The sequence below is a fragment of the Lithobates pipiens genome, unplaced genomic scaffold (assembly GCF_037356315.1).
Source record: "Lithobates pipiens isolate NorthernLeopardFrog02 unplaced genomic scaffold, aLitPip1_a1.2 Scaffold_68, whole genome shotgun sequence".
In the NCBI taxonomy this organism is placed as follows: domain Eukaryota; kingdom Metazoa; phylum Chordata; class Amphibia; order Anura; family Ranidae; genus Lithobates; species Lithobates pipiens.
In genome coordinates this window covers 1,410,493-1,433,624 of record NW_027507890.1, presented here as the reverse complement: position 1 = coordinate 1,433,624, position 23,132 = coordinate 1,410,493, and positions in this window count along the sequence as shown.

Below are 23,132 nucleotides of genomic sequence, written 5' to 3'. Positions count from 1 at the left end.
AAATTCCGAAAAACCTTGTCCGTCAAACTGTCAGCTGAAACTGTCCGCTGAAAGCCCACACACGAGCGGACTGTCCGCCCAAACACTGTTCAGCGGACAAAGTTGGGCGAACAGTCCGCCCGTGTGTACGCGGCCTTAGAGTTACTGAATCCTAGAATAATATGCAAAGCCCTAGAAAAATTTACGAGTTACTGAGTCTTAGAATAATATACAAAGTCCTGGAATAATGTACAAGTTACTGAGTCCTAGAATAATATACGAAGTCCCAGAATAATATAGGAGTTAAGGAGTCCTAGAACTGATTGACCCTTGGCTTGTTCCTTGACTACTCTACTGCCTAATCCCAACCTGCAACTACTCGTTACCTACCGACCTTTTGGCTTGTTTACTGACCAAGCTGCTGTTTAATCCTAATCTGCTCATCCGCTACTGGAATCAAGCTTGCTCACACCCTGGTAGGGTAAACCTGAGTAATGCGACCTTGTACTAGCATGCAGGTAAATCCATCTCCACCATCAGGAGCTCTGGTGAACACCGGCTACTACTTAGAATCCGCACCTCAGGTGAGCCTGTGTCATCTGCCAGAGAGACTGCCTGTGCACCTATTCTGCTGTTCGGTGCTATTCCTGCAACTGCTATATCAATTGATCTTCAAGCCTGACACCTGATCGTGACACCCAGGGTAATATACAAAGTCGTAGAATAATATTGGAGTTACTGAGTCCTAGAATACTATATGAAGTCCTAGAAGAATATACAAGTTACAGAGTCCTAGAATGTTATATGAGTTACTGAGTCTTAGAATAATATACGAAGCCCTAGAATAATGTACAAGTTACTGAGTCCTAGAATAACTGTCACGTACCTTTAAGCAGAGCCCGGAGTGCAGGGAGTGGCCTCTCGTAGACCTCTGACTCGAGAGACCCTGGTAGTGGTGACAGGGGCTCAGGAGCACAGAGGGGCACAAGTGCCTGACTGGATAGCAGGTGGTAGAGGCAGAAGACCGTTGAAGGAGGAGGTGTATTGTAGTCCGGTGTCAGAATGCAGGCAAAGGTGAGATAAGGTTCAGCAGACAGCAGAAGGGTTCCTGTAGTCCAGCAACGGCATACAAGTGATTGCAGGAAGTGACAAACAATGGAGGGGTATTGTAGTCCAACAACGGATGCAGGTGCAATGGATAAGCGGAAGTGGAAGAGTCCAGTAGTCTGCAGCCAGAGGTAGAGGGCTACAAACGCAGAAGGAGTACAGCCAAATATTGCGGAGGACTGGAAGGTGTCCTGTAGTACAACAGCAAGCAACTTACAGTTGACGGATGGTGTAACAGTCCAGGTCAGGCACAGGCAGGCAGATCAGGTACAGAAACGGAATCCAGAAGAGTAGTCGGGTACAAAGCCAAAGTCGGGGGGCAGGCAGCAAACAGCAGAGTCGGGAACAAGCCGGGTTCGATACGGGTCAGGATACAGGTACAGGTTCAGGTTCAGATACGGATCACCAGGAAGCACAGGAACGCTGTTGATCAGGCAGCAAAGCAGTGAAGCATGGCTCCAGTTTAAATAGCGCTATTGGCGCCAATTTGCGTCAAACGGCCGCACGCGCACGTGCACGCGCACGCGCGCACCGCTGATCGCGGTAACGCTCCTGAAACTGGGCAAAAGATCTTCTGCGACTTTCGCCGCTCGGACGTCCGTGAGGAGGATCTTCCTGACAATAACATACAAGATACTGAGTCCTAGAATAAAATACAAAGTCCTAGAATAATATAGAAGTTACTGAGTCCTAGACTAATATACGAAGTCCTATAATAATATACGAAGCCCTAGAATAATATAGGAGTTACTGAGTCTTAGAATAATATACGAAGTCCTGGAATAATGTACGAAGTCCCAGAATAATATAGGAGCTAAGAAGTCCTAGAACTGATTGACCCTTTGCTTGTTCTTTGACTACTCTACTGCCTAATCCCAACCTGCAACTACTCGTTACCGACCTTTTGGCTTGTTTACTGACCAAGCTGATGTTTAATCCTTATTTGCTCATCCGCTACTGGAATCAAGCTTGCTCACACCCTGGTAGGGTAAACCTGAGTAATGCGACCTGGTACTAGCATGCAGCTAAATTCATCTCCACCATCAGGAGCTCTGGTGAACACCGGCTAGAATAATATATGAGTTACTGATTCCTAGAATAATATGCGAAGCCCTAGAATAATATACATGTTACTGAGTCCTAGAATAATATACAAGTTACTGAATCCTAGAATAATATACAAAGTCCTAGAATAATATACGATTTACTGAGTTCTAGAATATTATGCAAAGTCCCAGAATAATATACGAGTTACTGAGTCCTAGAATAATATGCGAAGCTCTAGAATAATATACAAGTTACTGAGTCCTAGACTAATATACGAAGTCCTATAATAATATACGAAGCCTTAGAATAATATACGAGTTACTGAATCCTAGAATAATATGCAAAGCCCTAGAATAATTTACGAATTACTGAGTCTTAGAATAATATACCAAGTCCTGGAATAATGTACAAGTTACTGAGTCCTAGAATAATATATGAAGTCCAAGAATAATATAGGAGCAAAGGAGTCCTAGAACTGATTGACCCTTGGCTTGTTCCTTGACTACTCTACTGCCTAATCCCAACCTGCAACTACTCGTTACCGACCTTTTGGCTTGTTTACTGACCAAGCTGCTGTTTAATCCTTATCTGCTCATCTGCTACTGGAATCAAACTTGCTCACACCCTGGTAGGGTAAACCTGAGTAATGCGACCTGGTACTAGCATGCAGCTAAATCCATCTCCACCATCAGGAGCTCTGGTGAACACTGGCTACTACTTAGAATCCGCACCTCAGGTGAGCCTGTGTCATCTGCCAGAGAGACTGCCTGTGCACCTATTCTGCTGTTCGGTGCTATTCCTGCAACTGCTATATCAATTGATCTTCAAGCCTGACACCTGATCGTGACACCCAGGGTAATATACAAAGTCGTAGAATAATATTGGAGTTACCGAGTCCTAGCATGTTATATGAGTTACTGAGTCTTAGAATAATATACGAAGCCCTAGAATAATGTACAAGTTACTGAGTCCTAGAATAACATACAAGATACTGAGTCCTAGAATAAAATACAAAGTCCTAGAATAATATAGAAGTTACTGAGTCCTAGACTAATATACGAAGTCCTATAATAATATACGAAGCCCTAGAATAATATACGAGTTACTGAGTCTTAGAATAATATACAAAGTCCTGGAATAATGTACAAGTTACTGAGTCCTAGAATAATATACGAAGTCCCAGAATAATATAGGAGCTAAGGAGTCCTAGAACTGATTGACCCTTGGCTTGTTCTTTGACTACTCTACTGCCTAATCCCAACCTGCAACTACTCGTTACCGACCTTTTGGCTTGTTTACTGACCAAGCTGCTGTTTAATCCTTATTTGCTCATCCGCTACTGGAATCAAGCTTGCTCACACCCTGGTAGGGTAAACCTGAGTAATGCGACCTGGTACTAGCATGCAGCTAAATTCATCTCCACCATCAGGAGCTCTGGTGAACACCGGCTAGAATAATATACGAGTTACTGATTCCTAGAATAATATGCAAAGCCCTAGAATAATATACATGTTACTGAGTCCTAGAATAATATACAAGTTACTGAATCCTAGAATAATATACAAAGTCCTAGAATAATATACGATTTACTGAGTTCTAGAATATTATGCAAAGTCCCAGAATAATATACGAATTACTGAGTCTTAGAATAATATACCAAGTCCTGGAATAATGTACAAGTTACTGAGTCCTAGACTAATATACGAAGTCCTATAATAATATACGAAGCCCTAGAATAATATACGAGTTACTGAATCCTAGAATAATATGCAAAGCCCTAGAATAATTTACGAATTACTGAGTCTTAGAATAATATACCAAGTCCTGGAATAATGTACAAGTTACTGAGTCCTAGAATAATATATGAAGTCCAAGAATAATATAGGAGCTAAGGAGTCCTAGAACTGATTGACCCTTGGCTTGTTCCTTGACTACTCTACTGCCTAATCCCAACCTGCAACTACTCGTTACCTATCGACCTTTTGGCTTGTTTACTGACCAAGCTGCTGTTTAATCCTTATCTGCTCATCCGCTACTGGAATCAAGCTTGCTCACACCCTGGTAGGGTAAACCTGAGTAATGCGACCTGGTACTAGCATGCAGGTAAATCCATCTCCACCATCAGGAGCTCTGGTGAACACCGGCTACTACTTAGAATCCGCACCTCAGGTGAGCCTGTGTCATCTGCCAGAGAGACTGCCTGTGCACCTATTCTGCTGTTCGGTGCTATTCCTGCAACTGCTATATCAATTGATCTTCAAGCCTGACACCTGATCGTGACACCCAGGGTAATATACAAAGTCGTAGAATAATATTGGAGTTACTGAGTCCTAGAATACTATATGAAGTCCTAGAAGAATATACAAGTTACAGAGTCCTAGAATGTTATATGAGTTACTGAGTCTTAGATTAATATACGAAGCCCTATAATAATGTACAAGTTACTGAGTCCTAGAATAACATACAAGATACTGAGTCCTAGAATAATATACAAAGTCCTAGAATAATATAGAAGTTACTGAGTCCTAGACTAATATACGAAGTCCTATAATAATATACGAAGCCCTAGAATAATATACAAGTTACTGAGTCTTAGAATAATATACGAAGTCCTGGAATAATGTACAAGTTACTGAGTCCTAGAATAATATACGAAGTCCCAGAATAATATAGGAGCTAAGGAGTCCTAGAACTGATTGACCCTTGGCTTGTTCTTTGACTACTCTACTGCCTAATCCCAACCTGCAACTACTCGTTACCGACCTTTTGGCTTGTTTATTGACCAAGCTGCTGTTTAATCCTTATTTGCTCATCCGCTACTGGAATCAAGCTTGCTCACACCCTGGTAGGGTAAACCTGAGTAATGCGACCTGGTACTAGCATGCAGCTAAATTCATCTCCACCATCAGGAGCTCTGGTGAACACCGGCTAGAATAATATACGAGTTACTGATTCCTAGAATAATATGCAAAGCCCTAGAATAATATACATGTTACTGAGTCCTAGAATAATATACAAGTTACTGAATCCTAGAATAATATACAAAGTCCTAGAATAATATACGATTTACTGAGTTCTAGAATATTATGCAAAGTCCCAGAATAATATACAAGTTACTGAGTCCTAGACTAATATACGAAGTCCTATAATAATATACGAAGCCCTAGAATAATATACGAGTTACTGAATCCTAGAATAATATGCAAAGCCCTAGAATAATTTAGGAATTACTGAGTCTTAGAATAATATACCAAGTCCTGGAATAATGTACAAGTTACTGAGTCCTAGAATAATATATGAAGTCCAAGAATAATATAGGAGCTAAGGAGTCCTAGAACTGATTGACCCTTGGCTTGTTCCTTGACTACTCTACTGCCTAATCCCAACCTGCAACTACTCGTTACCGACCTTTTGGCTTGTTTACTGACCAAGCTGCTGTTTAATCCTTATCTGCTCATCTGCTACTGGAATCAAGCTTGCTCACACCCTGGTAGGGTAAACCTGAGTAATGCGACCTGGTACTAGCATGCAGCTAAATCCATCTCCACCATCAGGAGCTCTGGTGAACACTGGCTACTACTTAGAATCCGCACCTCAGGTGAGCCTGTGTCATCTGCCAGAGAGACTGCCTGTGCACCTATCCTGCTGTTCGGTGGTATTCCTGCAACTGCTATATTAATTGATCTTCAAGCCCGACACCTGATCATGACACCTAGGGTAATATACAAAGTCGTAGAATAATATTGGAGTTACTGAGTCCTAGAATACTATATGAAGTCCTAGAAAAATATACAAGTTACAGAGTCCTAGAATGTTATATGAGTTACTGAGTCTTAGAATAATATACGAAGCCCTAGAATATTATACAAGTTACTGAGTACTAGAATAATATACAAGATACTGAGTCCTAGAATAAAATACAAAGTCCTAGAATAATATAGAAGTTACTGAGTCCTAGACTAATATATGAAATCCTAGAATAATATACGAAGCCGTAGAATAATATACGAGTTACTGAGTCTTAGAATAATATAGAAGTTACTGAGTCCTAGAATAATATAGAAGTTACTGAGTCCTAGAATAATATACAAAGTCCTAAAATAATATAGAAGTTAATGAGTCCTAGAATATTATACAAGTTACTGAGTCTTAGAATAATACACAAAGTCCAAAAAAAATACAAGTTACTGAGTCTTAGAATAATATACGAAGTCCTAGAATAATATACAAAGCCCTAGAATAATATACGAGTTACTGAGTCCTAGAATAATATACAAAGTCCTAGAATAATATAGGAGTTACTGAGTCCTATAATAGTATGCGATGTCCTAGAATAAAATACAAAGTCCTAGAATAATATAGAAGTTACTGAGTCCTAGACTAATATACTTGTTATTGAGTCTTAGAATAATACACAAATTCCTAGAATAATGTACACGTTACTGAGTCCGAGTATAATATAGGAGTTACTGACTCCTAGAATAATATACGAAGTCCTAGAAAAAAAAACAGTCCTAGAATAATATACAAGTTTTCTGAGTCCTAGAATAATATATGAAGTCCTAGAATAATATGCAATGTTCTAGAATAATATACAAGTTACTGAGTCCTAGAATAATATACAAGTTACTGAGTCCTAGAATAATATACAAAGTCCTAGAATAATATACGATTTACTGAGTTCTAGAATAATATGCAAAGTCCCAGAATAATATACGAGTTACTGAGTCCTAGAATAATATGCGAAGCTCTAGAATAATTTACATTTTAATGAGTCCTAGAATAATATACAAGTTACCGAGTCCTAGAATAATATACAAAGTCCTAGAATAATATACGATTTACTGAGTTCTAGAATAATATGCAAAGTCCCAGAATAATATACGAGTTACTGAGTCCTAGAATAATATACAAAGTCCTAGAATAATATACGAGTTACTGAGTTCTATAATAGTATGCGATGTCCTAGAATAAAAAACAAAGTCCTAGAATAATATAGAAGTTACTGAGTCATAGACTAATATACTGGTTATTGAGTCTTAGAATAATATAGAAAGTCCTGTAATAATATAAGAATTACTGTGTCCTTGAAAAAATGTACGATTTACTGAGTCCTAGCATAATATCTGAGTTACTTAGTCTTTGAATAATATACAAAGTCCTAGAATAATGTACACGTTACTGAATCCGTGTATAATATAGGAGTTACTAATATACGAAGTCCTAGAATAATATACAAAGTCCTAGAATAATATGTGAAGCCCTAGAATAATATACAAGAGATAAATCTAACAAAAGAAATTGCTAAGTGACTAAACTATAGGTTTTTGGGCCCAGAAGAGTATGCTGGGGAAGTTAGTGAAGGCAAATATGCATGGAGGACAAAAAAGGAACTTGAAAAGCTGCCAGCATGCATGAGGACAAAGGAACACAGCATATCAATTAGAGCATATTGCAATCATGGTAATAAGGGAATGAGGAAAGAAATACAAGACATTAGCAATCATTAAATACATAGAATGTGATGTTAAAGGAGAAAACTTGCCTTCATATAGTCCTTCTGCAGGACCTGAATGATGGCAGAACAGGTCTCTGGGATCATGATACCCGGAGCCTGGGGGAAGATGCCTGCGGAGAACTTGAGGTCCTGAAGGCTTCTCCCTGTCGCCTAGTAGCGCAACGTGGCGATGAGCCTCTGCTCCAGAGTGATGGCTTGCCGCATGCAGGTATCCTGCCTGGTGATATAAGGGGACAGCAAAGCCAGCAGACGGTGAAAAACTGGGTCCGTCATCCAGAGATAATTCCTGAAATCATAAGGATTATTCTCCCGGATCTCACGGAGCAAAGGCATGTGCGAGAACTGGTCACGCTAGCGCAACCAATTCTTGGCCTACAAACTCCTCCTTGCCCTGTTCATGGACCGGGCTTGTGTCAAAGCTAAAAGCCCAACACCAAGCCCCTGAACAGCACAAACTCTACGACGAGTACATACATGAAACATGATTTAAAATGGTTGGCTGGTCAGAACGGACAACAGAAAGCACCGATAAACAGCAATGCGTTAAAGAACAACCTGAAAAGCAGAAACGAGCAGACAATGAGCAATGCAAATCAAAGCGTACTATACCAAGATATAGTCCACAATGAGCAACAAATGCTTACTGACTACACGCACTGATAATTAGATACGCACCGACAAGCACAAACTGAAGAGCAGTAACGAACTGAAGCACAAATCTGAAAAGCGCGAATCATCTCTCACCAAACTTCTACTAACATGCGATAAACACGAGATCAGCAGAAGCAGCCCAAAGGGTGCCGGACGTGGTCCTGAACTTCCCTTTTCTAGTCCCGTCGTACGCGGCTTACGTCACTGCGTTCTTAGCAACCGGAACTTCCGACAACTTAGTCCGACCGTGTGTATGCAACACCACTTCTGGAACACTTCCGGACTAAATCTGTCGGAATTTATCCGACGGATTTGGTTGGCGGAATGTCCGACCGTTTGTACGGGGGCTAAAATGTGTACAAATGATATGTGTGTGCTTAAATTCATGCAGAGTGCCAGATTTTTTTTTTTGGTTGGGCCAAACTCATTAGGAACCCCCCTCCGCCCAACTGCTAGGTCGGCTGATAGCAATCCTCTATCTGCTGACTTTGCCAAACCCAATACACACTATACCTACCTTTTTTTGGTCAGATTTATGGACGAATTCACCAAAGCATGTAGTGCAAGGACCTGCCTCAATACTTTCAAATGCTAAAGTTTAAAGTATTTTTCTCCTATTATTATCTTGATAGGTAATAGCAGAATGTCAAAATGTGCTTCCATTTGTTCCTTTTTTTTTGTATTATGACACTTCTTACCTATCCGGTGGGCTGCCAATAGTGTAAGTAAGGAGGGGCTGACCAAAGTATCACACATTATTTATGCATTCAGCTCTCAATGAAGTGGAGAGGGTTACCTGTCCAAAATACCCCCCCCCCTCTCATTTTTTGCAATGGCCCATCAGATGGGGGGATGGGGGGGTGATGATGCTGATAAGGGGACCTTATACTTTAGGCTTTAACTACTAATTTCCCAAAATGTTATACTGATTGTCCAAAAATGTTTGCATCTAATCTGCTTGCAATGTTGATGTGAAAAATTACTAATTTTTTTTCTTGTTTCACTCCACAGTTTCCTTCAACGCCACAGGAATGGCAGACTGTGGCCTCCCACTTTGCCAGCCATTTGGTGCAATTTATGGGAAACACGTCAGCATTGTCCCACCCCCCAACTTGGGGTTTTACTATTATAATTACAAGAGGTTTTACTATTATAATTACAAGGGGTTTAATAGTATCGTGATGTTGGCGGTGGTGTCAGCGACCTATGACTTCCTTTATGTGGACGTGGGGCAAAATGGCCAGATGTCGGATGGTGGAGTGTTCACACGGACGGAATTCTACTGGCATCTCCAGAGTGGCAGTCTGGGCTTGCCACCTCCAGAGGAGAATCTGGAAGGACTCCCGTTCATTTTTGTCACAGATGAGGCGTTTGCTCTGGCAAACCACCTGATGCGGCCTTTCCCGATGAGGACCATCACCCAAGATCAGAGGATCTTTAATTTCTGGCTGGCCAGAGCCAGAAGAGTCATGGAGAACACTTTCGGAATACTGGCCAGCCGGTTCTGCCTATTTGTGAAGCCAATACACACGGTGGAGTATAAACTAAATCACATTGTGCTTGCCTGCTGCGTTCTGCACAATTTTTTAAAGAAAACATTCCTCAAACTATGTGGTCTCAGTTGGCCCAGATGCAGACTTGCCGGAAAATGACAACCTCACGGCCCTTGAAGCTGTTTGTCCTGGCTTGCCCCCCCAAAGCACCCGCAAGGTCAGAGACCAATACATGGAGTACTTTGTGGGTAGGGGGGCCATTGATATGCCAGACAGTGTCTGAGAGGCATTATTTTAATACATTTTTCTTTGAAACTTCAGTAATCTTTGTTTTCATTTATTGCTTGGCTTTGTTTTAGGCCCCTTTCACACGGGACAGATCAGTAATGATCCGCCCCGTGATGATCCGCTTGCTCAGCGGGGATCGCTCTGTTGTCCCCGCTCAGCCGGCGGTGGACAGGGCGGTCTCTGAACACTGTGCAGGGACTGCCCTGTCAGATCTCCGCTCTCCTCTATGGGGGATCGGATGAGCATGGACCGTCTGCCCGTGTTCATCTGATCCGCTCTGCAGACGGTTAGAAAAATAGGATTTTCCTCCGTCTACAGAATCGGACAATAGCAGAGGCAGACGATAGTGGGTGTCTGCGGATGTTTATCCACAGACACCCGCTATCCCATAGGAATGCATGTATGTCTGTATTTCATCCGCAAATGGGTGGATGAAATTTGGACATAATGTCTGCATGTGTGAAAGGGGCCTTAGGTGTCTCATAGGTATTTTTGCTGTTTTTTTGGGGGGCCTTTTTTACCACAGTGCAAACCCAAGTTCTGAGCAAGATGAGGTGACAGTCTCTTCTTCAGATAATCTTATTATGTTGTGGGTCTGCTACACACACACCTTGCTTTTGTTGATAATGTATGTAGTGCATTACAGACAAAAATATTGCTCATTTTCAGCACCATGGCAGAAATATGTGGGGTCATGAAAATGTCATGATTGGGAAAATGTAAACATCACTGTGGGTGTTATTTACTAAAGGCACATCCACTATGCACTACAAGTGCACTGCAAAAGTGCACCTGAAACTGCACTTGGAGTGCAAAGTGGATTTGCCTTTAGTAAATAACACCCATTGCCACAGAAACCAACAACTTTACTACAAATACTGCTTTTGCGCATTGAAAAAGGAAGCCACACATTGTTGATAATTTCACTTTTTACTCAAAGCACATTCACATGTGCATTTAGAAAAGGGTTTTACAACAAACCAACATATTTGGTGTATAGAAAACATTATTTTGGGTAACATTTTTATAACTTGCCATTTTTGTGTAAATAGACATGTATCAAAGCATAACATACAGTACACAGGAACTTACAAATTTAACTTTGAAAAGTGAAGACTAGTGATGGACGAACTTCCGACGGGACAGTTTCGCAAACGCGGCCGATAGTTCGCGAACCGGAACGTTCGCGGCGGGCCCCATTGACTTCAATGGGAGGCGAACTTCGCAAACCTACAGGTCAAATTTGCAGCCACAAAATAATTAATAGCTGTGCAAACATAGTCCCACCACATGGCCAATGACATAACACATGTATGAGGTGAATCTGGGATCGACAACTACAAGCATTCTTTTTTTATATGGGAAATTGTTCTGACAATTCAGGACTGTGGAGCGCATGAAGGCAATGGAGGAGGGGGAAGGTCAGGGTAGGCAAAGAGGGTGCAGGAGATGATCACCAGCAGCGTGACATACAGCAATGACACCTGCACCGTGATAGAGTCATCTGACAACATCACCGTGATAGAGAGCACTGACATCAGCAGCGTGACATAAAGCACTAACACCAGCACCGTGAAATGCAGCACTGACAGCAGCACCGTGATAGAGAGCACTGACATCAGCAGCGTGACATAAAGCACTAACACCAGCACCGTGATATACAGCACTGACAGCAGCACCGTGATAGAGAGCACTGACATCAGCAGCGTGACATAAAGCACTAACACCAGCACCGTGATATACAGCACTTACAGCAGCACCGTGATAGAGAGCACTGACATCAGCAGCGTGACATAAAGCACTAACACCAGCACCGTGAAATACAGCACTGACAGCAGCACCGTGATAGAGAGCACTGACATCAGCAGCGTGACATACAGCAATGACACCTGCACCGTGATAGAGCCATCTGACAACAGCACCATGATAGAGAGCACTGACATCAGCAGTGTGACATAAAGCACTAACACCAGCACCGTGAAATGCAGCACTGACAGCAGCACCGTGATAGAGAGCACTGACATCAGCAGCGTGACATACAGCAATGACACCTGCACCGTGATAGTCATCTGACAACAGCACCATGATATACAGCACTGACAGCAGCACCGTGATAGAGAGTACTGACATCAGCACCATGATATACAGCACTGACACCTGCACCGTAAGCAGCCCCAGGAGGAAGTCAGCATAGCACAGGGATGGTGGGAGCCCCTCATAATGAGCATAGCACAGGGATGGTGGGAGCCCCTCATAATGAGCATAGCACAGGGATGGTGGGAGACCTTCATAATGAGCATAGCACAGGGATGGTGGGAGCCCCTCATAATAAGCAGCCCCAGGAGGATGTCAGCATAGCACAGGGATGGTGGGAGCCCCTCATAATAAGCAGCCCCAGGAGGATGTCAGCATAGCACAGGGATGGTGGGAGTCCCTCATAATAAGCAGCCCCAGGAGGAAGTCAGCACAGCACAGGGATGGTAGGAGCCCTTCATAATAAGCAGCAACAGGGGGAAGTCAGCACAGCACAGGGATGGTGGGAGCCCCTCATAATGAGCATAGAACAGGGATGGTGGGAGCACCTCAAAATATGCACAGCAGAGGTACAGCCCCAGGAGGAAGTCAGCATAGCACAGGGATGGTGGGAGCCCCTCATAATATGCACAGCAGAGGTACAGCCCCAGGAGGATGTCAGCACAGCACAGGGATGGTGGGAGCACCTCATAATAAGCAGCCCCAGTAGAAATATGACACCGCTCAACCTCTTCAAAGAGGAGGGTACGGGCATATAGTATGGTGTGCTTTTTTTGGACAAGGAAGTGAGCCAAATGAAGAAAGAAGGTCTCTGTGCTCGATTAAAAAAATTGTTTATAGACATATACATGGTCTACTGGTCACATGTGTTGAATTCCTCCCAGATCCATGCCTCATTCATTTTTAGAAATGTGAGGTAGTTAACACTGTCGTGAGCTAGGCGAGTACGCTTATCGGTCACGATCCCCCCTGCTGCGCTGAACGTCCTTTCGGACAGGACACTGGATGAGGGGCAAGCCAACGGTTCGATTGCAAATTGGGCAAGCTCTGGCCAGAGGTCAAGCCTGTCCACCCAGTAGTCCAGGGGTTCATCATTCCTCAGAGCGTCCACATCGGCCGTTAATCCGATGTAGTCGGACACCTGACGGTCTAGGCGTTTCCTGATGCTGGATCCGGATGACACCTGTCGATGGGTTGGCTGAAAGAATGACCTCATATTCGAAGTCACCAACACATCTTCAAACCGGTCTCTTCTTGCAGGCGCTGTTGGATTGGTACCCGCAACTCCTTCTCTGGGAGTGGGAATTGCTCATCTGCCAGCGCACGCAAAGGCAGAATGCAGCATTTCTCGAAGCAAGGCCTGGAAGTGCTCCATTCTGCCAGCCCTCTGTGATGGCGGTAAGATTTCCGCCATTTTGTGTTTGTACCGGGGGTCTAAGTACGTTGCCACCCAGTACTGGTCCTTGACCCTTATGCTTTTTATACGGGGGTCCCTATTAAAACACTGGAGCATGAAGGCCCCCATTTGCACTAAAGTGGAAGCGGTGTGGTGGCCTGGCTCCTGCTCATCATCCAGGATAATGTCGTCCCCTTCATTCTCCTCTCCCCATCCACGCACAACAGGGATCCCAGAAAGGTTTAAAGCATGCTCTTCTTGCTCCTCCTCATCTGCCCCGGCACCATCCTCCTCTGACTCCTCTTCAGACTCCTGTTGTTGACTTGTCTCAGATAGAGTAGCCCCCCCTGGGAATTCATCCAGCATTGCGACTTCCTCATCTTCCCGCTCCTGCTCCTCCACAGCTTGATCAATGACACGACGCAATGCATGCTCCATAAAGAAGGCATAAGGTACCATGTCACTGATGGCACCATGGCTGCGACTAACCAGTTTGGTGATCTCCTCAAATGGGCGCAGAAGTCTGCATGCGTCGCGCATGAGCAGCCACTGGCGCGGTGAAAAAAGACCCAGCTCCCCAGAACCTGTTCTGCCGCAGAGTTCATACAGGTAGACGTTAACTGCACGTTTCTGCTGGAGCAGCCTATCAAGCATATAGAAGGTTGAGTTCCATTGCGTCGGGCAATCGCAAATAAGAGGTCTGATCGGCAGATTGTGTCGCCGCTGAATGTCAGCAAGGCGAGCCATGGCAGTGTAAGATCTTCTGAAATGGGCTGAGATTTTCCTTGCCTGACGCAAGATGTCCTGGACCCCAGGGTATTTGACAAGGAATCGCTGCACGACCAAGTTTAAGACGTGTGCCATGCATGGCACGTGCGTGATTTTGCCCTGTTTCAATGCGCTAAGCAGATTGGCACCGTTGTCACACACCACTTTACCAACTGTCAAATTGAGCGGTGTTAGCCACTGATCTGCCTGTGAACGCAAAGCTGAAAGGAGTGCCGGGCCAGTGTGGCTCTTGGCTTCCAGGCACAACAGACGCAGCACGGCATGGCAACATCTCACCTGGCATGTCGAATAGGTTCTGGGGAGCTTGGGCGGCGCAGCGGAAGAGACGCTAGCAGTGGAAAAGGAGGAGTCAGCCGAGGAGGAGAGGGAGGAGGATGGAGTAGGAGGAGGAGGAGAAGAAGAGTCAGGCCTGCATGCAATCCGTGGCGGTAAAACCAAATCTACGCGGGTGCCACGGGTTACATGCTTGACGGCCATCAAAAGGTTCACCCAGTGGGCAGTAAAAGTGATATACCTTCCCTGCCCGTGTTTGCTAGACCACGTGTCTGTGGTCAGATGTATCTTGGCACCGACACTGTGTGCCAGAGATACATTCACTTGCCGCTGAACATGGCCATATAGCTCTGGGATGCCCTTCTCTGAGAAATACTTCCTTCCTGAGACCTTCCATTGTGGTGTTCCAATGGCCACAAATTTGCGAAAGGCCTCCGAGTCCACCAGTTTATATGGCAGTAGTTGGCGGGCTATGAGTTCTGACAAGCCAGCCGTCAACCGTTGGGTAAAAGGGTTATCCGGCGCCATCATTTTTTTACGCTCGAACATTAGGCCTTCTGCAACTTCCCACTTTGGCTCAAGCCTATTGCTCCTGCCCTAACCCTACCACCCCTGCGGAAGGGCCTGCCTCTTCCTCTGCCTGTCATTTTTTAAATGACCCTGTGACAAAACTCTCAGTCCCTATACCGATGAAGGACTGCTGCAGTATAGGGCAGCGGTCAGCAGTAGTGCACCTCAACCCTATGTATTGTAGACCTATACCAGTCCTTATAGAATAGCAGACTGTACCTCACTCAACCCTATGTACTGTAGTACCCTATACCTTACCAGTCCTTATAAGGACCTTTGTGGAACAAGTAGGTTGTGTGTGAGTGATTAGCAGACTGTACATCAGTCCCTATACCGATGAAGGACTGCTGCAGTATAGGGCAGCGGTCAGCAGTAGTGCACCTCAACCCTATGTATTGTGGACCTATACCAGTCCTTATAAAATGGCAGACTGTACCTCACTCAACCCTATGTACTGCAGCATCCTAGACAGACCAAGTTACCAGTCCTTATAAGGACCTTTGTGGAACAAGTAGGTTGTGTGTGAGTGATTAGCAGACTGTACGTCAGTCCCTATACCAATGAAGGACTGCTGCAGTATAGGGAAGCGGTCAGCAGTAGTGCACCTCAACCCTATGTATTGTGGACCTATACCAGTCCTTATAGAATGGCAGACTGTACCTCACTCAACCCTATGTACTGTAGTACCCTAAACCTTACCAGTCCTTATAAGGACCTTTGTGGAACAAGTAGGTTGTGTGTGAGTGATTAGCAGACTGTACGTCAGTCCCTATACCGATGAAGGACTGCTGCAGTATAGGGCAGCGGTCAGCAGTAGTGCACCTCAACCCTATGTATTGTGGACCGATACCAGTCCTTATAGAATGGCAGACTGTACCTCACTCAACCCTATGTACTATAGCACCCTACACCAGGTTATTACCAGTCCTTATAAGGAGCTTTGTGGAACAAGTAGGTTGTGAATGATTAGCAGACTGCAGCAGAAGGGCAGCAGTCAAGTATAATATTCTTATGCCATTGGATAAAAGTAGGACCCAAAGCCCAGTGATAGGTTTGCAGTTGGAAGTAGTGGAACGTATGAAATATCTGGGGATATACATACAAAGAGATCCTAATAAATATATAAGTGATAATGTTGTTCCATTAATAGCTAAATTCAAAAATAAAATCGAAATTTGGAAAAGACTCCCATTATCGACTGCAGGGAGATGTAATTTGATTAAAATGGTATGGATGCCGCAGTTATTGTATGTGTTACACAACTCCCCGATATGGGTAGATATAAGGTGGTTTAGGAAAATGGAGGTATTATTTCGTGAACTTATATGGAGAGGGGGAGTATCAAGGATTGCCTTACAAACTTTGCAATCACCATCAAGAAAAGGAGGAATGGCAGTTCCACATCCAAGGAGCTACTTTTTAGCTGCTCAACTGCAACACTTGGGAATGAGTGAGGAGATAGGCGGCGGAACTAACAGGGCCCTAATGCTAACGGAGATACCCCATGAGAATATGGTAGAAGCTCTGGAGGCAAATTAATTTCCCCCAAAAAAAAATACCTACAATAAAATTAGTAGTAAAAGTGTGGAAGGCAGTTAAGGCGATTAAAGGTCTGGGAGGCTTAACTCAATATACCCCTTTGTGGGATAACCGGAACCTGCAGGAAATGGTAGAAATAGGGGATATAAAGAATGGGAAGTAAAGGGGATAGATAAACTGGCCCAGTTATATACAGGAAAAATATTAAAAACATTTAGTGCTTTAAGATCAGAGTTTGATATATCAAAACAATCATTTTATAAATACCTTCAAATTAGACACGCTCTAGGGAAACAATTTAATATGCAAGGTCCAGTGTGGAATAACTCCCCTATTTTTAGCAGATTAAACACTCCAGAAAGGACAAAAGGATTTATAGCGGATGTATATCCAGCTATATGTGAAGGAAGTATAGAAAGTCCAGAAAGGTTTAAATGTAGAAGGAAATGGGAGGAGGAATTTGGAACCTTTACGGATGAACAGTGGATGAAAATACTGGAGGATGGTTACTCAATTTCAGTTTCGCCTGCTCAGAAGATGTCACATTTAATGCTGCTACATAGAGCCTATTATACACCAAAAAGACTGTTCAGTTTTGGATGCAGAGTAGATGATAAATGCCCTAGATGTCAAGAGTCTGGAGACCTGGCACACATGTTCTGGCGATGCCCAAAATTGTTTCGCTACTGGTCAGAGATTGTTACTTTTTTGAATGAAACATTTAGAGTGGCGATCAAGGGGGATCCCAGGATATGTGTGCTTGGCCTGGGAGAAGCAATAGGAAGATCTCGATGTACAAATAAAGCAATACTGAGGTGTTTGTTTCAGGCAAGAAAAATGTTAGCTCAAAGATGGCAAGCAAAAAATGCCCCTTTAGTAGCTGATTGGCAGCTAGCAATTATGGAAACAATATGGAAAGAGAGGGTGATATATTTAAGGAGAGGAAATGTTAGAGAATTTAAAAAGATGTGGAAACCCTGGTTGGATAGAATGAGATATCCAGTATGAGGTAAGGGAGAGGAGGAAGATGGGTAGAGAAAGAGGAGGGAAAAGGGGAAGGAAGAATATTTGAGCAGTGAGTGAAAAGGGGGGTTAGATAGAAGAATGACTGACATATTATGGATAGGAACGATTTTTAAGGGTTTTACTATGTTTTATAGAATTATTGTATTTGTGAGGGTAAAATAAGTGTTATACTTGTTATAGAGAATGTTTCTCTTGCCTTTATTATGTAAAATATTGATGAAAATAAATAAAGATTATGAAATTTAAAAAAAAAAGTATAATATTCTTTCTATATTTGGAAGAAAGAATATTATACGTGTACAAGCCTATTACCATACCACTGATACCAGTCCTGAAAAGAACCTTTGTGGACCTAATATAGTAACAGCTACTGATTAAACTGACCCTCACAGCCTCACACACTGCTTCCTGCCTGTCCCTATATAAACTGACAAAACAGAGGCTACTGGAACAATAACTGGAATAGCACTTTTGTGGACCTGATAGTAACAGCTAATGACTAAACTGACTGTCCCTACAGCAGACACACCGTCCTGTCCCTTTCTCTAAACTGACAAAAGACACTCAGGCTTCTGCAACAATCAGTAGCACAGCAAACCTATATACACCTAACAACTATACCAGTCCTGAAAAGAACTTTTGTGTACCAAATAGCTAGCGATTTGGGTCACTGCAATCTCTCCCTGCTCCACACAGCAACCTCTCCCTATAGTGACAGAAGAAAGAATGTAAAATGGCCGCCGGATCGGGTCTATTTATAAGTTAGGGGGAATGTCCAAGTGTCCATGTGCTGTAATGTCTCAATTGGCTGTCCTGTACCCTATGATGGATGTGTCATCATAGGTCAAAGTTCTTTTACACAGTAAACACGGAAGTCCGCTGGGCGAATGGCGCCAATAGTCCGCCGAACGGGGCGGACCGCGAACAGCCGAAATTCGCCACGAAACGACTGCCGGGCGAACCGTTCGGCCATCACTAGTGAAGACAATATCAGACATGAGTATGTACAAACTGTGCTGATATTGCTTTCATCAGATGGGGTGTCACCCCTGGAAAAGCCAAATTTGAAAAATTTGGAAGATGCACACACATTGAGAATCAAAAAGTGGCCAGTTTCCTCCTGATCACATGCCTAATGTCAACATGTGCTATCTCCCATCATGGGGTATCAATGTACATGTTTTGGGGGTGCAACCCCTTCATCTCAGCCACTTTAGTAGTAAGGAAGGGGTTACACCCACAAAAAACGTACATTGATCCCCCATGATGGGAGATAGTACATGTTGCCACACTGTGTGCATCTTCCAAATTTGGCTTTTTTGAAAAATATAAAACTTTTTCGGAAAAATATAAAACTTTTTCGGAAAAATAAAAAACTATGCTAGCTAGTTTGGGGTGTTTCAGACTCTCCCCAAAACATCAATGATGTTCTTCATTTTCTGTTTAACATCATTGATGTTTTTCTGTGTATTCTCTAAATCGCGATTGCACCCCATTATCTCCCCAATGAGGATCTGGGCACTTTCACTGGTAAAATGTGATTCTTCTTCCACATCACCTAAAAAAAAAAAACACACCATGTAATATAAATATGCAGACATACATTGATTAGCTTACCGGAAGCTGTGGTCTCCGACACTCACTTGTTGTGGTGACAATTTGGCCAACTTCAACAATCTCTCCTTCCTCCTCCTCCTCTGCTTCTGGTGTTAGTATTTCCCCTTCTTTGGGAGGTGTGGGGTCCCTGGTGTCCTCAGACGTCCAGAGTCTTCTCTCCCCTATGAGAATTTAAAAAAGGAATACTTAGCATACAGAGGAGAGAAATAGGAACATGAAACATTGCTTGGAAGTGTCGTACAATTGTGTTTTTGGCAGAGTTCAAAGGTGAAAACATAATTTTTGACACTTTCGAAAGCTGGAATACTTACCTGTAGTGTGAACAAATGTAGCGAAGTGCAATTTGGCAAAACATGGTTTTTGGAGTGGGCTAACGAACGATGTTTAGTACGAACGAATGAACTCATGAACATGAAAGTGGCCATTTTAAACTGTACAACATTAAATCAAAGCACATGTATGCAAGCAATAATAATAATATGAACACACGACAACTACTTACTTTTTTTTTTTGATGAACTCACTTGATCCTTCTGTACTGATCAGCCCTTTCAGGTCTGACCAGCATTTTCTCAGTTGATCCTTGGATCGTCGTACCCCAGAATTCTTCTGAAGACTTTTCACAACTTTAGTCATGATCTTGGCCTTTCTGATATTTGGGTTTGGGTAAGGTCCATACTTCCCATCATAGTTGTTCCTCTTCAATATGTCCACCATCTCCAACATCTCTCCAAAAGACATATTTGAGACCTTAAATCTTCTCCTCCAGGATCGGGACGTTTCAGGCTCCGGGCTTTCCTCACTCTCCTCCTCGTTAGTGGAACTATTATTAGTGCGCACCTGCTGTGTCTCCGCCATGTGCTTTCCCCACTGCGCCGAAAGAGAAGGGGTGGGGAATAGTCTAGAAAGAACATCAGGGGCGGACGGAGTTTCACGCATGCACACTGTATATAAAACGCAACATACGCGTGTCGTACGTATGATCTGTGAACAGAGGGAGAAGCTGGCGCGCCGATCGTGCAAATGAAGGTACAATTTTTAACTTGGTACATCACTAGCCTATACTGCTTCTAGATTGAGGCCTGCATTGGGACAAGATTTTGGTCGAGTTTAGCCTGACATTAGGGTTTGTCTTGTGTTGTGTCTTGCAGAGATTATGGATGGGTTTAATGACCACAGTTTCCTCCCTCTGTTCATCGATATGTACAGGGAGCTGCCCTGCCTGTGGCAATCTACGCATCCACATTACAGTAACAAATTAAAGAGGCAGGCAGCGATGGAGAAACTGGTTGAGTTTGTGAAGCCGGTGGTCCCCAGGGCTGACATCAACTATTTAAGAACGAAAATTGGTGGCCTCAGGAGTACATATCTGAGGGAGCAAAAGAAGGTGCTGAAGTCCATGCAAACTGAAGCTGCAGCAGATGAGGTTTATGTCCTCAGGTATTATGACAGGATGCATTTTCTGTCAGATTAGGCTGAGGTCAGGAAATCCCTCTCTACCCTTCCTTCCACGCATCCTTCTATGCTACATTCCACACCTGCTGAGTCATCCGACGCCCAAACTGGGCCTTCCACTCAGGAAGAACTGGAGGAGCCCAACTTGAGCCAGGTATAGTATTATTCTACATATTTTGGGAGTAAAAATGAATGATGTTAACTTGATTTTTGCTCTCTAATTGCTGATTTTAGAAAGTGTTTCACATATCAATAGACAGTAGTGGCCAAAACCTTTGGGCCAAGAATGAAAAATGCTGGGCTCAGAATGATAGTCTTTTTTATTTGTTAACAATTTGCAACTGTCTTGAGCTGAAAATTGTGCGTGTGTTTGATGAAACAAAAACTAAAACTATGTCCCTTTTTCATACACAGGAAGACCTCAGCCAGGAAGAGGAGGGTGTGGAATGCAGCAGCCAGGAGATGGCTGTGGAAAGTGGCAGCCAGGAGGAGGCAGGGGTAAGCGGCAGCCAAGCGGTGGGCAGGCGGAGGAGCCTGACTGAATCACAGGTCCCTCACCTCCACCTTCCACACAAAAGGGCCACAAAGGGGGGGAATGTGGAGGAGTCGGCTCTGAAGCTCATTGGGAGGCTTCAGCGGCCCTCAAAGCCACCCCCACATATCAAGAGGCCTTTGTCTCCTTGGCTGCCTACAAACTCCAGCAAATGGAGGAGGGGCAACAGATCTTGTGTGAGGAGCTAATTATCCACACCCTCAACAAGGGGCTGTTGGGCCAAATCACACAAGCAACACACTTGTGTGATTTGGCCCATGCCCCTCCTTCTCCTCCTCCTTCTGCCACACCTCCAGCACCACAGCCACAGCCTGGAAGGAAGCATGGAAGGAAGACCAGAGTGTGATAACCTGGGTTCAGTCTGGTCTGACAGAAGATGCAGCCTCTTGTAGGACCACAGCCTGGGAACATAGATCTTCTGCTGCTGTTCTGAGTTTCTTGGACTTCAGGACCAGACTGCTCTCCCTCAGATATGTACTCCTCAGGCCACCAATTTTTGCATTTAAATAGTTGATGTGTGCCCTGGGGGCCAAAGGCTTCACTAATCTCCCCAGTTTCTTCAGTGCTGCCTCCCTCTTTATTTGTTACTGACACCTAAATAAAGTTTTTTTTTGGTTGAAGAAATACTTGCCTATGTGTTTTACTTCAAAAAGGACAGTTTATTTGTGAGTAGGCAGGTACATTTCAAAAATACAAAGTCAAATGAATAACAAGGGGCACCAACACCAAACAACCTCCTCTAGATTAAAAAAGAAAACAAAAAATGAAAAAGATAACAATGGTGTTGTGGAAAGTTGATACACAAAACACACCAAAAAAATGCAAAGATGAGCAAACTGTCAAAAAAGGAGATGTTGATTAAAAAAACCAACCACAAAATTATAAAAAAAAAAAAAAAGATTGGGGAAATGTGATGAGTTAAAATATTGTATTGATGAAATGAGTAAAAAGAATAAAGAAAAAGGTTTGGGAGAAGTGTGTGTGAATTAGGGATGAGCCGAACACCCCCCCCCCCCCCCCCCCCGGTTCGGTTCACACCAGAACTTTCGAACCGACCCCAAATTCGTACAAACGTTAGAACCCCATTGAAGTCTATGGGACTCAAACGTCCGAAATTAAAAGTGCTAATTTTAACTGTTAATATGCAAGATACTGTCCTAAAAAGGGTTTGGGGACCTGCCTCCTGCCCCAGGGGACATGGGTCAATGCAAAAAAAAGTTTTAAAAACAGCCGTTTTGGTGGGAGCACTGATTTTAATGACGATCAAAGTGAAACAAAAAAGTGAAATATTCCTTTAAATATCATGCCTGGGGGGTGTCTATAGTATGCCTGTGAAGTGCCACGTGTTTCCCGTGCTTAGAACAGTCCCTGCACAAAATGACATTTAACGGAAATAACGTCATTTAAAACTGCTTGCGGTTTTAATGTCATATCTGGTTCCTGCAATATGGTTGAAAATCATTGAGAAAAATGGCATGGGTAGCCTTCCCTGCCCATTACCAGCCCCTTTGGGTCTTGTACGGATATTAAGGGGAACCCAGTACCCATATTAAAAAAAGGAAATACGTGTGGCCCCCAGGCCCTATATACTCAGAACAGCAGTATACAGGTGGTGCAAACAAGACAGGGACTGTGTAGGTTTGTTGTGTTAAGTAGAATCTGTTTGTAATTTTCAACTGGTACATTTTTAAAGTGTAGCTCCAGTCAAAAAATCATTTTTAAGCTTTTTGGAAAACATAGGGAAGGGTTATCACCCCTGTATAATTTGTTTTGCCGTCCGTCTTTTTTCATCTCACT